Below are 16,293 nucleotides of genomic sequence, written 5' to 3'. Positions count from 1 at the left end.
GCTACGGGCCAGTGCACTTCATCTTCAATTTTATCATGTTTTGCTCAGACTCTGAGGATTTAGAGTATGCATCTATATAGTTTTTGCATCCAGTACACCTATGCTTTGAACGTCTCGAGATGTAGGTATAGCCAATATGACATGTTAGATAATAACATGAGACAATCGCCCCCTGTTTTAAGTCTATATGTTTCAGTTCGGTTAGTATACACTAGACAGAATTAATTATTGTGGCATTTTTGTCTATCAATAATGTGTGTGCATGTTTTCCTTAAGGAAACAACATATAATTGTCTTTATCACCGGGAACACACTTTACGTGCAGATCATGATATTTCAGTTGGGCAGTTTTGACATGGTACTTTTTTAGTCAATATTTGTTTATCTTAAGCAGCAGTACTTCTCTCTTCGAATGACACTATGATACCATATAGAAGTTGCATACATTTCAGCCGTTACTAATGTGACTACCATTGAAAATGTCGTGTCATACTCGAATCACATCCTAATAGTTGTTATAAAAAACGTACTATTGCTTGCCCACACATTGAAGTACTACATTTTTTATTACCCTGTATTTCTAAAAACTTTTCTACCATGCCGGTTTGTTGCTAAACTCGTAAAGGTTTTCAAAATTAAAACTGTGATTCCTAAACCCTGTTATGCTTTTGTTTGTAGCACAATAAAAGTAGTTCCTGTTTTAATTTTGAGTGAACTGTTTGTTGTGGCCATGAGATACTTTTAAGTTTAAGGCATTAATTAGTTTTTCTTGAATAACTTGTGGGTGCATGCAGGAAACACATACTTCAGCATTTAATTGAAAAGGCTATTATTCTTAAACAGTAGTCTCTGTTGTTTCTCTTAAATAGAGAGCTCATAGAATGAATAAACAGAAGTGTAGATGTGATGAATAGAGTAGATAGAAGTACTGATCTTACAGTTCTATCACGTGAAGTGCATCATTAATTACGTGGCAGAAAACTCATGTCCAATTGAAGTGCATGGATTTTCTCAAGGTCATCACGTCTAGATGCAAACAAAAATAAGAAGGAATGTTAGGATGTAGTTTGTTAATTGTAAACATAAATAATATGATAGCAACCGCTTCTTGTTTTGAAAATTGAGTGCTTAGTTGACTGTATCAGATTAAGAATGCCCTTTCGACTACTCCAAAATTCGTGGCTATAATTTCAAATTGCAGTGCTCGGTGACTATAGCCAAGAAGTAAAATTTCATATCGCCTAGCTAGCCTGATGCATAATGAGTCATTTGAAATGCAGATGATGAAGGCAAACAAGTATTCGTCTATTAGTAAGTAATAATTCTATTAAGAACAGAACTAAAGGCAAGAAGAGTGCAGGTCAGAAAAAATTCAGATAACTAATACTAATTCTACTATATATGTGCATAAAGTTCGGCAGCCATTAAATCCGTAGCCGGAAACTAATGTGTGTCCATAAACTTACATGTGGTAGTTTACTTCGGCATCGAATGAAACTGGCCTTGATTTCAGGTAACTGAAACTTAGGATGCGCATTGAAATTTAGTATTCCCAATAGACTTCTCAGCTTCGATAGATAAAGGTTCTCCATCATTAGCGTTGTTCTCATCATCATATTTGGCTGATTCTTGCCTTTGATCTTGAACTACAGAAACCTGTAGTGTGGATATACTCAGTACATACTGACTGACAAGGTATCAGGGAAATAAAGGAGTAGAATACCAGAGTTTCAGAGGTAAGTATTGACAGTAGCAGATTATATTATATGCTTATGAACAACTAACACTTGTAGGAATAACTAATACTAATTTAGTACTATCGAAAACATCATGGCTAGAAAAAAACAATTACCTAACTCGCAAACAAATAAAACATTCTACTATATATGAAGATCGATCCGACCATAAGGTCTCTGATTATGTTGGATATCCATGTACTACCTTGATGATATATACTCCCTGTTTATAAGTATTAAAAAATACAATAGTCAAATGTTTTATACTCCCAATCTGTCCATCCCCTAAAAACTGAATCACAGGGATGTCATTGTTCTGCTCCAACAGAATAATTATTCCAATAGAACATTATTCCAACAGAAAAACTAATCTAAGAGAACTTGTAATCAGGATGTCACATTACATATGAATCAATTTACCATCATTTGTTCAGATGATGCAAAATATTTGTGAGTATAGGCCATGTTACAAGCAGAAGAAAGTAAACATGAAGAGCCTCACCAGCATGATTGCGTGCAAGTGCCGGCGGCAGAGATGATTGCAGGGGGAAGCTGGAGCTAGCAATGCCACACTGACGCCTCATGGGCGACTTGTTGGACATGGAGCAGTAGAAGGCCGACGTTGACTTTCTGTACGGCAGCGGCGGCGGCTCACAAGATCCAAAACCGTCTTCCATGCCCACGGCTGTTGTCTTCGCGTCAACCACGGCAGGCGTCTCCTCATGGCCGGCGCTGCTAAATCATTGGCCGGCTCTGCTTGCTGCACGTGGACGCTGTGTGCTCCCCTGATGCCGCCGGAATGGAACCACCGCTACGGCGACGCCAGGATTGCAGGAGCCACCTTCCGGACCGAACCACCGTCGCGTACCAATGATTGGAGAAGCACGTCGCGGATGAGAGCGTATCAGATGAGGGCTTCCTTGGTTCAGGGAAGACAGTGGCAGCAGGGATGAGGTCGAGGCGGAGCTCGAACTGGAAGGCAGTGGGCGTCGTAAATCTGAGCTCGGGGTGGGGAAGGTGGTGGCGGAGGGTGGGATGGGGCAGGGCCGGCGGCGTGCAAGCGCCAGAGCATGGGCGGCACTTGGGTGCCGACAATCTCCAGCCGTCCAGCGGCGGCGAGTGGCAGACCACGACGCCTAGGCAGCAGCGCAGGAGGGCGGCGGTAGCGGCGGCGGCGGTGTAGTTGGGAGACGCATGTGGTGGGCGGCGCGGTGGGCGGAGGAGGGGGATAGAGTGAGTGGTTTGGAGGGGGAGAGAGTGGGTGGGGAGAGGTTTTTTTTCTGAGCATCGGGTGGGGAGAGGTAGCCCGTTTAACTCAGGCCGGACCGTGTCGTTGCGGGCTGACCCATTTGGCCAGGTCTGGCTGTGAGGAGGAGAGAGTCAGGGAGAGGTCCGCATAAGGATTTCTTAAAAAAGGTCCGGATAAGGTTGTGGGGTGAAAAAATGCAATTGAAAATATCTGTATTAGTCTCACTTTTGTTTTTATTATATATTATAGATGTTTATATAATGCAGTATAAAATATCATTATATTTTATATGTTTCACCTTTGTCCAGTAAAGATAAACAGTGATGGACTCGAATGATGTTTCAAATACATCAACTGACATATGCACTGATGTAACGATGACGGCCCAGACCAAAACACCACGAGAAGAGGTGCTATACATGTTAACGCAAAAGGTGCATTATTTTATATTATTGTTTTTCAGAATATGGGAGACATAGATATGGAGTTTGGAGATGCACAAAAAGAACCTATTGACAATGGTTCTGAAGCGACGTCGCTGAAAGGGACCACCGTTTTTTACAATATAATGATATGAAAGAGGTGATATCTCATAAAAAACAAAAAAGATTTTAAATTAAACTTTAATTATTATGCAATTATGACCGTGTTATATTGTCTCTATCTGTTAAATTTAGCATGCATTATCTTTATATAACTTCATCAAACCATTTTATATAACTTCATTAAACTATTTCAGAAGCTCGTGGCAACGCATGGGCATTCTACTAGTGAATTATTATTGTTGACATTATCCCTGAGATAAGCAATTTAGCGAGGTGAAATATGAAACCTCCATATTCCTTTGTGTCTGATGGAAACGTTTGCTCTAAAGATATGCTGCGAGTGTCAGCAATCATAGATCACTATATGATGGTTGAGTATGTGAAATTTGCTAAACCAAAAGTTCTTAGATAGACTCTTAACAAAATATGATGAATTGTAGTTGCTTTGATGATTGAGAACATAGTTTGCTAGTTGTCAACAAAGTTTATCTCTCATACTTTAAACGTTCTGGATGAATTATTACTTGGTCATGAGAATTTTTATCATAATTTCTGCTATTACAATAACTTAATAATGTTCATGATGCTACCATGTCCATATTTTGTTTTTATCGACACTCTCTCCATAAACATGTGGTCATGATTATCAAGTTCGGTATTCACTTGAGTACTATTATTTATAGTGTTTTTGATCATTATTTCACTTTATAAAGCAATTATGATGTATTTTCTCTCTTATTTTGCAAGTTTCACATGAAAAGGAGATTCCCGACAGTTCGAATTTTGGACCCAAAAAGGCTACAACAGAGATAGGTATTCTCCAAAGCTCCAAATGACCTGGAAATTTACAGAGAATTATTTTGGAATTAATAAAAAATATTGGAAGAAGAATCATCATGAGGGGCCCCACTAGGGAGTCACAAGCTTAGGTGGCACCCCTCGAGGCGCAACATGTGAGCTCATGGCACCATGATGACCCACAAGTATAGGGAATCTATTGTAGTCCTTTCTATAAGTAAGAGTGTGGAACCCAACAAGGAGCAGAAGGAAATGATAAGCAGTTTTCAGTAAAGTATTCTCTGCAAGCACTGAAATTATCGGTAACAGGTAGTTTTGTGATAAGGTAATTTGTAACGGGTGACAAGTAACAAATGTAAATAAGGTGCAGCAAGATGGCCCAATCCTTTTTGTAGCAAAGGACAAGTCTGGACGAACTCTTATATAAAGGAAAATGCTCCCGAGGACACATGGGAATTATCGTCAAGCTACTTTTCATCACGCTCATATGATTCGTGTTCGGTACTTTGATAATTTGATATGTGGGTGGACCGGTGCTTGGGTACTTCCCTTACTTGGACAAGCATCCCACTTATGATTAACCCCTCTTGCAAGCATCCTCAACTACAAAATAAGTATTAAGGTAAACCTAACCATAGCATGAAACATATGGATCCAAATCAGCCCCTTATGAAGCAACGCATAAACTAGGGTTTAAGCTTCTGTCACTCTAGCAACCCATCATCTACTTATTACTTCCCAATGCCTTCCCCTAGGACCAAACAATGGTGAAGTGTCATGTAGTCGACGTTCACATAACACCGCTAGAGAAAAGACAACATACATCTCATCAAAATATCGAACAAATACCAAATTCACATGACTACTTATAGCATAAAGGATCTGAGGGGTATTAATATGCATAAAGGATCTGAACATATGATCTTCCACCAAGTAAACCAACTAGCATCAACTGCAAGGAGTAATCAACACTACTAGCAACCCACAAGTACCAATCTGAGGTTTTGGGACAAAGATTGGATACAAGAGATGAACTAAGGTTTGAGATGAGATGGTGCTGGTGAAGATGTTGATGGAGATTGACCCCCTCCCGATGAGAGGATCGATGGTGATGACGATGGTGATGATTTCCCCCTCCCGGGGGGATGCTTCCCCGGCAGAACAGCTCCGCCGGAGCCCTAGATTGGTTCTGCCAAGGTTCCGCCTCGTGGTGACGGGTTTTGTCCCGAGAGCTTGCTTATGATTTTTTCCAGGGAAAAAGACTTCATATAGAAAAAGATGGGCACCGGAGGCCTGCCAGGGGGCGCGCCCCCACCCTCGTGGATGGTGGGTGGTCCCCCTCTGGTGCTTTCTTCGCCCAATATTTTTTATATAATCCAAATCTAACTTCCGTGGAGTTTCAGGACTTTTGAAGTTGTGCAGAATAGGTGTCTAAAATTTGCTCCTTTTCCAGCCTAGAATTCCAGCTGCCGGCATTCTCCCTCTTCGTGCAAACCTTGTAAAATAAGATAGAATAGGCATAAGTATTGTGACATAATGTGTAATAACAGCCCATAATGCAATAAATATCGATATAAAAGCATGATGCAAAATGGACGTATCAACTCCCCCAAGTTAGACCTCGCTTGTCCTCAAGCGGAAGCCGATATCGAAAAATATGTCCACATGTTTAGAGATAGAGGTGTCGATAAAATAAAATACGTACATGAGGGCATCATGATCATTCTTATAACAGCAATATATATATATATATATATATATATATATATATTGTCATATGATCTTTTATGTTAAAGTAACAATTCAATCACATTTTCAAGTATGAATCATAAGCTTCATTGAAAACTAACAAACTATAATCTCAGTCATTGAAGCAATTGCAATTTATCATAACATTGGAAAGAGTCAATATAAGAGATTTTCAGCAAGTCCACATACTCAACTCTCATTTAGTATTTCACAATTGCTAACACTCACGCAATACTTATGGATATGAAGTTTTAATCGGACACAGAGAAAGACAGGGGCTTATAGTTTTGCCTCCCAACCTTTTACCTTAAGGGTAATGTCAACAATAATAGTTCATGAAAACTCACATCCAATTAGCTACATATATCAGGATTTTTCCAACCCACAGTGCTTGCTAGAGGATAAAATGTAAAAAGGAAAGGTGAAGATCACCATGACTCTTGTATAAAGTATAAGACAAGAATAAAAGATAGGCCCTTTGCAGAGGGAAGCATAGGTTGTCATGTGTTTTTATGGTTGGATGCATGAAATCTTAATGCAAACGGATGTCACTTTATATTGCCACTTATGATATGGACCTTTATTATGCAGTCCGTCGCTTTTATTTCTTCCACATCACAAGATCGTATAAAGCTTATTTTCTCCACAATAATAAATCATACATATTTAGAGAGCAATTTTTATTGCTTGCAACAATGACAACTTACTTGAAGAATCTTACTCAATCCATAAGTAGATATGTTGGACTCTCATGGCAAAACTGGGTTCAAGGATATTTGGAAGCACAAGTAGTATCTCTACTTGGTGCAAGGAATTTGGCTAGCATGAGGGGGAAAGGCAAGCTCAACATTTTGGATGATCCATGACAATATAATTTATTTCGGATGTAAGAAAGCATAACCCATTATGTTGTCTTCCTTGTCCAACATCAACTTTTTAGCATGTCATATTTTAATGAGTGCTCACAATCATAAAAGATGTCCAAGATAGTATATTTATATGTGAAAACCTCTCTTTCTTTATTACTTCCTATTAATTGCAACGATGACCAAAACTATGTTTGTCAACTCTCAACAACTTTTATTCATCATACTCTTTATATGTGAAGTCATTACTCTCCATAAGATCCATATGAACTCTTTATTTCTTTTTATTCTTACTTTTATTCCCTCAAGATCATAGCAACATAACCAAGCCCTTGACTCAAAACTAATCTTTGTTATATATAGCTCACGGACTCGATTACATAGAAGGATCATAAAGCAAAACTCAAAACTAAATCATACTAAAACTTTATTCTACTAGATCAAGATATTACTAAAAGGACCGAACTAAGAAAAATGGTAAAGATAAAAGTGTGAGGGTGATATGATACCGGGGTACTCCCCCAAGCTTGGCAGTTGCCAAGGGGAGTGCCCATACCCATGTATTTATGTCTCTTTCTTCGGAGGTGGTGATGTGATATTCTTGGTGATGATGCCCCTCAGGATACGATTGTCTTCCTCGACCTTATTAACTTGTTGCTTGAGGTCCATTATTTCCTTACAAATCTTGCCCGTGATGGCTAAAGCTCCTTTCACCCATGGATGTTGCATAGCTGCGCGAGAACAAGTAACACTCTTTTTCATATTTTCATAAGAGAGAAATCTAACATTGGAAGGGATGACCGAGTTTGGAATAGCTGAGCTCTGTAGTTCCCCCATCGTGAATCCGGCTAGGAAACGAGAAGTAACTTCTTGATCCTCTTCTATGGCATCTATCATTTTCATGTCGGCCTCCATCTCTTCCTCCGTTGATGGCCTAAAGTGGTTAGCATCACTATTTGCTCCTGGTCCCGGTGTCGGATGAGACACCCGGCTCTCCCCGACTGACTTTTGAGAAGACATCTTGATCTAAATCTGCAGCAAAACAGTTTGAAACAAAAATAGAGGATATTTGCCTGGTACGGTGATAAAAACCTTCGGGAGACTATATAATGATTTTTTACCGACAAAAAGAAGTATCGTGCAAGAAAACGGAGTCCGAAGGGCACAAAAGGTGCCCACGAGGCAGGGGAGTGCCCAGGGGGTAGGGCTTGCCCTCCACCCTCGTGTCCTTTTCGGACTGCTCCTTGTTTTCCTATTTTCTTAAATATTCCAAAATGAAGAAAAATTGCTATTAGAACTGTTTTGGAGTCGGTTTACTTACCGTACCACATACCTCTTCCTTTTCAGAGGCTAAAACATTCTGGAAGGTGTCCCTTATATACTCCTCCGGGGTTACGGTTTCAATAACATTAGTTTCAACATCTATAGGATTACCTGAGATATAATGTTTGATTATTTGACCGTTCACCACCCTCGGATTTGTGCCTTCGAAGTTGTTGATTTTTATGGCACCGGAACAATAGACTTCATCGATAATGTAAGGGCCTTCCCATTTAGATGGGAGTTTTCCTGCAAAAAATCTTAAACGAGAGTTGTATAACAATACATAGTCACCTACATTAAACTCATGTTTTTGTATCCTTTTGTCATGCCATCTTTTAACTTTTTGTTTAAACAGTTTGGCATTCTCATAAGCCTGGGTTCTCCACTTATCAAGTGCACTAATGTCAAATAGTCTCTTCTCACCGGCAAGTTTGAAATCATAGTTGAGCTCTTTAATGGCCCAATATGCCTTATGTTCTAGTTCGAGAGGTAAGTGACATGCTTTACCATAAACCATTTTGTATGGATACATACCCATAGGATTTTTATATGCAGTTCTATAGGCTCATAATGCATCATCAAGTTTCTTGGACCAATTCTTTCTAGATATATTAACAATCTTTTGCAAAATTAATTTAAGCTCTCTATTGCTCAGTTCTACTTGACCACTAGACTATGGATGATATGGATATGCAATTCTATGATTAACATCATACTTAGCAAGCATTTTACGAAAAGCACCATGAATAAAATGTGAACCACCATCAGTCATTAAGTATCTAGGGACTCCAAACCTCAGAAAAATAACTACTTTAAGCATCTTAATGGTTGTGTTATGATCATCACTACTAGTTGGAATAGCTTCTACCCACTTAGTAACGTAATCAACATCAACTAAAACATGTGTATACCCATTAGAGGAAGGAAACGATCCCATATAATCAAAGCCCCAAATACCAAATGGTTCAATAACAAGTGAATAATTGATAGGCATTTCTTGACGTCTACTAATATTACCAATTCTTTGACATTCGTCACACGACAAGACAAACTGACGGGCATCCTTGAAGAGAGTAGGCCAATAAAAACCAGATTGCAATATCTTGTGTGCAGTTCTATCTCCAGCATGGTGTCCTCCATAAGCCTCGGAGTGACACTTGCGTAGGATCTGTTCCTGTTCATGCTCACGTACACAATGTCTAATAACACCATCTTCTCCTTCTTTATAAAGGTGTGGGTCATCCCAGAAGTAATGTCTTAAATCATAGAAATCCTTTTTATTTTGCTGGTATGTGAAACTAGGTGGTATAAATTTAGCAACAATGTAATTGGCATAATCAGCATACCATGGAGCAGTATGAGAAGCATTTATGACAGCTAATTGTTCATCAGGAAAGCTATCATCTATATGTAGTGGGTCATCAAGAACATTCTCTAACCTAGACAAGTTGTCTGCAACGGGGTTCTCAGCTCTCTTTCTATCAATAATAATATGCAAATCAAATTATTGTAGTAGGAGAACCAATCTAATAAGTCTAGGTTTAGCATCTTTATTTTCCATAAGGTATTTAATAGCAGCATGATTAGTGTGAACAATTACTTTAGAATAAACAATATAAGGTCTAAACTTATCACAAGCAAATACAACTGCTAAAAATTTCTTTTCAGTAGTAGCATAATTTCTCTGGGCGCTGTCTAAAGTTTTACTAGCATATTGGATAACATTTAATTTCTTATCAACTCTTTTCCCTAAAACAGCACCTACAGCATAATCACTAGCATCACACATAATTTCAAAGGGTAAATTCCAATCAGGTGGTTGAACAATGGGTGCAGAAATCAAAGCTTTCTTAAGTATTTCAAATGCTTCTACACAATCATCATCAAAGATGAAAGGAACGTATTTTTGTAAGAGATTAGTCAGAGGCCTGGAAATTTTTGAGAAGTCTTTAATGAACCTCCTATAAAAACCGACATGACCAAGGAAACTTCTTATACCTTTAATGTCCTTAGGACATGACATCTTTTCAATAGCATCAACTTTAGCTTTATCAACTTCAATACCTCTTTCAGAAATTTTATGCCCCAAGACAATGCCTTCATTAACCATAAAGTGGCACTTCTCCTCAAGACAATATTAGTTTCTTCACATCTCTGCAAAACTCGATCAAGGTTGCTTAAGCAATCATCAAAAGAAGTTCCATATACAGAAAAATCATCCATGGATACCTCAACAATCTTTTCACAAAAGTCAGAGAATATAGCAGTCATAAATCTTTGAAAGATAGCAGGTGCATTACATAAACCAAAAGGCATGCGTCTATAAGCAAAGGAACCGAAAGGACAAGTAAAAGTGGTATTTTCCTGATCCTCTTTTGACACAGGTATTTGAGAGAAACCCGAATAACCGTCTAGAAAGCAAAAATGTGTATGTTTGGATAATCTTTCTAGCATTTGATCAATAAAAGGTAAAGGGTAATGACCCTTTTTAGTAGCTTTATTTAGTTTGCGGAAATCAATTACCATTCTATAACCTGTAACAATTCTTTGTGGGATCAATTCGTCTTTATCATTAGGAACAACAGTAATACCTCCCTTCTTAGGGACACAATGGACATGACTTACCCACTGATTATCAGCAATAGGATAAATTATACCTGCCTCCAGAAGCTTTAGTATTTATTTTCTTACCACTTCTTTCATCTTAGGATTTAACCGTCGTTGGTAATCAACAACCGGTTTAGCATCTTTTTCCAATTTTATTTTGTGCTGGCATAGAGTGGGACTAATGCCCTTAAGATCATCAAGAGTATATCCAATAGCAGCATGGTGCTTCTTTAGAGTTTTCAATAATTTCTCTTCTTCTTGCTCTGAAAGGTTAGTACTAATAATAACATGCTATATCTTCTTTTCATCAAGATAACATATTTAAGAGTATCAAGCAATGGTTTAAGCTCAAACACAGGATCACCCTTGGGTGGAGGAGGATCCCCTAGAATTTCGACAGGCAAGTTGTGTTTCAAAATAGGTCTCTGTTTAAAGAATACTTCATCTATTTCCCTTCTTTCATTCATAAACATATCATTTTCATGGCCTAGCAAATATTGTTCTAAAGGATCACTAGGAGGCACGGCAATAGAAGCAAGACCAATAATTTCATCTTTACTAGGCAATTCTTTATCATGGGGTTGTCTACAAAATTTAGCAAATTAAAATCATGAGACATATCCCCTAAACCAATAGTAACAACATCCTTTTTGCAATCTATCTTAGCATTAACAGTATTCAAGAAGGGTCTACCAAATATAATGGGACAAAAGTCATCTTGTGGGGAACCAAGAACAAGAAAATCAGAAGGATATTTAACTTTCCCACACAAGACTTCAACATCTCTAACAATCCCAATCGGTGAAATAGTATCTCTATTGGCAAGCTTAATTGTAACATCAATACCTTCTATCTCAACAGGTGCAATATCATGCATAATTTATTCATATAAAGAATGAGGTATTGCACTCGCACTAGCACCCATATCACATAAGCCATGATAGCAATGATCTCCTATTTTAACAGAAATAATAGGCATGCCTACAATAGGTCTATGTTTATTTTTAGTATCGGGTCTAGCAATTCTAGCAGCTTCATCACAAAAGTAAATAACATGGCCATCAATATTATCAGACAAGAGATCTTTAACCATAGCAATACTAGGTTTAACTTTAATTTGCTCAGAGGGTGTAGGTGTTCTAGCATTACTCTTACGAACCATAGTTGAAGCTTTAGCATGATCCTTTATTCTAGTAGGGAAATGTGGTTTCTCAATATAAGCGGTAGGAATAATAGGATCAACATTATAAGTGATAGTCTTTTCTTCAAATTTAATAGGTTCAACTACTTTTACTTCAATGCGGGGATGGTATTTAAGCCACTTCTCCTTAGGGAGATCAACATGAGTAGCAAATGGTTCACAGAAAGAAGCTACTATCCCAGAGTCAAGTCCATATTTAGTGCTAAATTCACGAAAAGCATCGGTATCCATAAAAGATTTAACACAATCAAACTTAGGTGTTATACCTCACTCCTTACCTTCGTCGAGTTCCCAATCTTCAGAGTTGCATTTAATTCTTGCCAATAAATCCCATCTAAATTTAATAGTCTTCATCATAAAAGATCTAGTACAAGAAGTATCGAGCATGGAGCGATTATTGAGAGAAAGCAGAGCATAAATTTTTTGAATAATAATTTTTCTTGAGTGCTCATGATTGGGGCATGAATATAACATTGACTTAAGCCTCCCCCAAGCTTGAGCGATGCTTTCTCCTTCGCAAGGCCAAAAATTATATATATATAATTACGATCAGGATGAACCCGATGCATAGGATAAACTTCTGATGAAATTCCAATTTCAAACAGTTGTAGTTCCATGATCCAATATCATCACATAGCCTAAACCATGTCAATGCCTTTCCCTTCAAACATAAAGGGAAGACCTTCTTCTTGATAACATCCTTTGGGCATACCTGCAAGCTTAAATAATCCACAAACTTCATCCAAATAGATTAGGTACAAATCACGATGCAATATTCCATCTGCTGTAAAAGGATTAGCTAGCAGTTTCTCTATCATACCCAAAGGAATCTCAAAGTAAACAGTTTCAGTAGGTTCATTAGGTTGAGAAGCATCTCTTTGCTCTACTGGTCGGGGTGAAGATACCCCGAACAAGCCCCTCAAAGGATTACTTTCCATAATAACAAGTGACAGTAACTTTCAGCACACTATATAAAATTTTCCTTACCAAATTCCACCTACCAAAGGCGCTTCACTCCCCGGAAACGACGCCAGAAAAGAGTCTTGATGACCCACAAGTATAGGGAATCTATCGTAGTCCTTTCTATAAGTAAGAGTGTCGAACCCAACGAGGAGCAGAAGGAAATGATAAGCAGTTTTTAGTAAGGTATTCTCTGCAAGCACTGAAATTATCGGTAACAGATAGTTTTGTGATAAGGTAATTTGCAACGGGTGACAAGTAACAAATGTAAATAAGGTGCAGAAGGATGGCCCAATCCTTTTTGTAGCAAAGGACAAGCCTGGACAAACTCTTATATAAAGTAAAACGCACCCGAGGACACTTGGGAATTATCGTCAAGCTAGTTTTCATCACGCTCATATGATTCGCGTTCGGTACTTCGATAATTTGGTATGTGGGTGGACCGGTGCTTGGGTACTGCCCTTACTTGGACAAGCATCCCACTTATGATTAACCCCTCTTGCAAGCATCCGCAACTACAAAAGAAGTATTGAGTTAAACCTAACCATAGCATGAAACATATGGATCCAAATCAGCCCCTTACGAAGCAATACATAAACTAGGGTTTAAGCTTCTTTCACTCTAGCAACCCATCATCTACTTATTACTTCCCAATGCCTTCCCCTAGGCCCAAACAATGGTGAAGTGTCATGTAGTCGATGTTCACATAACACCACTAGAGGAAAGACAACATACATCTCATCAAAATATCAAACGAATACCAAATTCACATGACTACTTATAGCAAGACTTCTCCCATGTCCTCAGGAACAAACGTAACTACTCACAAATCATATTCATGTTCATAATCAGAGGGGTATTAATATGCATAAAGGATTTGAACATATGATCTTCCACCAAGTAAACCAACTAGCATCAACTACAAGGAGTAATCAACACTACTAGCAACCCACAGGTACCAATATGAGGTTTTGGGACAAAGATTGGATACAAGAGATGAACTAGGGTTTGAGATGAGATGGTGCTGGTGAAGATGTTGATGGAGATTGACCTCCTCCTGATGAGAGGGTCGATGGTGATGACGATGGTGATGATTTCCCCTCCCGGGGGGATGCTTCCCCGGCAGAACAGCTCCGCCGGAGCCCTAGATTGGTTCCGCCAAGATTCCGCCTCGTGGCAGCGGAGTTTTGTCCCGAGAGCTTTCTTATGATTTGTTGCAGGGCAAAAGATTTCATATAGCAAAAGATGGTCACATGAGGCCTGCCAGGGGGCCCATGAGACAGGGGGCGCGACAGGGGGTAGGGCGCGCCCCCACCCTCGTGGATGGTGGGTGGCCCCCCTCCGGTGCTTTCTTCGCCCAATATTTTTTATATAATCCAAAACTGACTTCCGTGGAATTTCAGGAATTTTGGAGTTGTGCAGAATAGGTCTCTAATATTTGCTCCTTTTCCAGCCCAGAATTCCAGCTGCCGGCATTCTCCCTCTTCATGCAAACCTTGTAAAATAAGAGAGAATAGGCATAAGTATTGTGACATAATGTGTAAAAACAGCCCATAATGCAATAAATATCGATATAAAAGCATGATGCAAAATGGACGTATCACTCCACCAGCAGGCCTCTGTGGCCCGCATTCTCATACAAGATACTATTTCCCTAGAATAAAAATCAAAACAAGACTTTTGGGATGAAGCGCCGCCATCTTGAGGTGGAACCTGGGCAGGAGCACTTTTGCTTTCTGGTGGAGTAATTCTGCCGGGGATACTTCCCTCCGGGAGGGGAAAATCAAGCCATCTACATCACCAACATCCCTCTCATCGTGGTAGGACCAATCTTCATCAACATCTTCACCAGCACCATCTGCTCTCAAACCCTACTTCATCTCTTGTATTCAATCTTTGTTTCAAAATCTCAGATTGGTACCTGTGGTTTGCTAGTAGTGTTGATTACACCTTGTACTTGATGCTAGTTGATTTATTTGGTGGAAGATTATATGTCCAGATGCTTAAGCATATCCAATACACCTCTGATCTTGAACGTGGGTATGATTTGTGAGTAGTTACTTCTGTTCTTGAGGACATGGGAGAAGTCTTGTTATAATTAATCATGTGAAGTTGGTTTTTGTTCAATATTTCGATGATATGTATGTTGTTCTTCCTTTGGTGGTGCCATGTGAACGTCGAGTACATGACACTTCACCATACTTGGGCCTAAGGGAAGGCATTGGGGGTAATAAGTAGATGATGGGTTGCGAGAGTGACCAAAGCTTAGACCCTAGTTTTTGCATTATTCCGTAAGGGGTTGATTTGGATCCATATGTTTTATGTTATGGTTAGATTTATCTTAATTCTTCTTTCATAGTTGCGGATGCTTGCGAGAGGGGTTAAACATAAGAGGGTTACTTGTTCAAGTAGTACTAGCACCCTAGCACTGGTCCACCCACATATAAAATTATCAAAGTAGTGAATGTGAATCAACTAACCATGATGAATGTGATTGCTACCTCTTGAGCACTACGTTGGATTTCCCCGAAGAGGAAAGGATGATGCAGCAAAGTAGCATAAGTATTTCCCTTAGTTTTTGAGAACCAAGGTATGAATCCAGTAGAAGGTTGTGCGCACGTCCCATAGTACCTGCACAAAGCAAACAACTCCTCGCAACCAACGCGATAAGGGGTTGTCAATCCCTTCACGATCACTTACGAGAGTGAGATCTGATAGATATGATAAGATAATATTTTTGTTATTTTTATGATAAAGATGCAAAGTAAAATAAAGGCAAAGTAAAAGCAAAGGAAATAACTAAGTATTGGAAGATTAATATGATGAAGATAGACCCGGGGGCCATAGGTTTCACTAGTGGCTTCTCTCAAGAGCATAAGTATTTTACGGTGGGTGAATGTATTACTGTTGAGCAATTGACAGAATTGAGCATAGTTATGAGAATATCTAGGTATGATCATGTATATAGGCATCACGTCCGAGACAAGTAGACCGACTCCTGCCTGCATCTACTACTATTACTCCACTCATCGACCGCTATCCAGCATGCATCTAGAGTATTAAGTTCATGGAAATAGAGTAACGCCTTAAGCAAGATGACATGATGTAGAGGGATAAATTCATGCAATATGATAAAAACCCCATCTTGCTATCCTCGATGGAAATAATACAATACGTGCCTTGCTGCCCCTACTGTCACTGGGAAAGGACACCGCAAGATTGAACCCAAAGCTAAGCACTTCTCCCATTGCAAGAAAGA

General features: G+C 39.1%; 1 long non-coding RNA gene across 1 annotated transcript; it reads right to left on the bottom strand.

Moving 5' to 3' along the window:
- Positions 1 to 663: 663 nt before the first annotated feature.
- On the bottom strand, positions 664 to 2,978 carry LOC119297682. The gene is made up of 3 exons (XR_005145712.1): positions 2,239 to 2,978; positions 1,467 to 1,656; positions 664 to 1,026 (listed from the first exon to the last, which is right to left on the bottom strand). It is a non-coding gene; the product is annotated as an uncharacterized LOC119297682 (long non-coding RNA).
- Positions 2,979 to 16,293: the final 13,315 nt, after the last annotated feature.

The sequence above is a fragment of the Triticum dicoccoides genome, chromosome 5A (genome assembly GCF_002162155.2).
Source record: "Triticum dicoccoides isolate Atlit2015 ecotype Zavitan chromosome 5A, WEW_v2.0, whole genome shotgun sequence".
Lineage (NCBI taxonomy): Eukaryota > Viridiplantae > Streptophyta > Magnoliopsida > Poales > Poaceae > Triticum > Triticum dicoccoides.
This window is presented reverse-complemented; position numbering and strand designations above follow the sequence as displayed.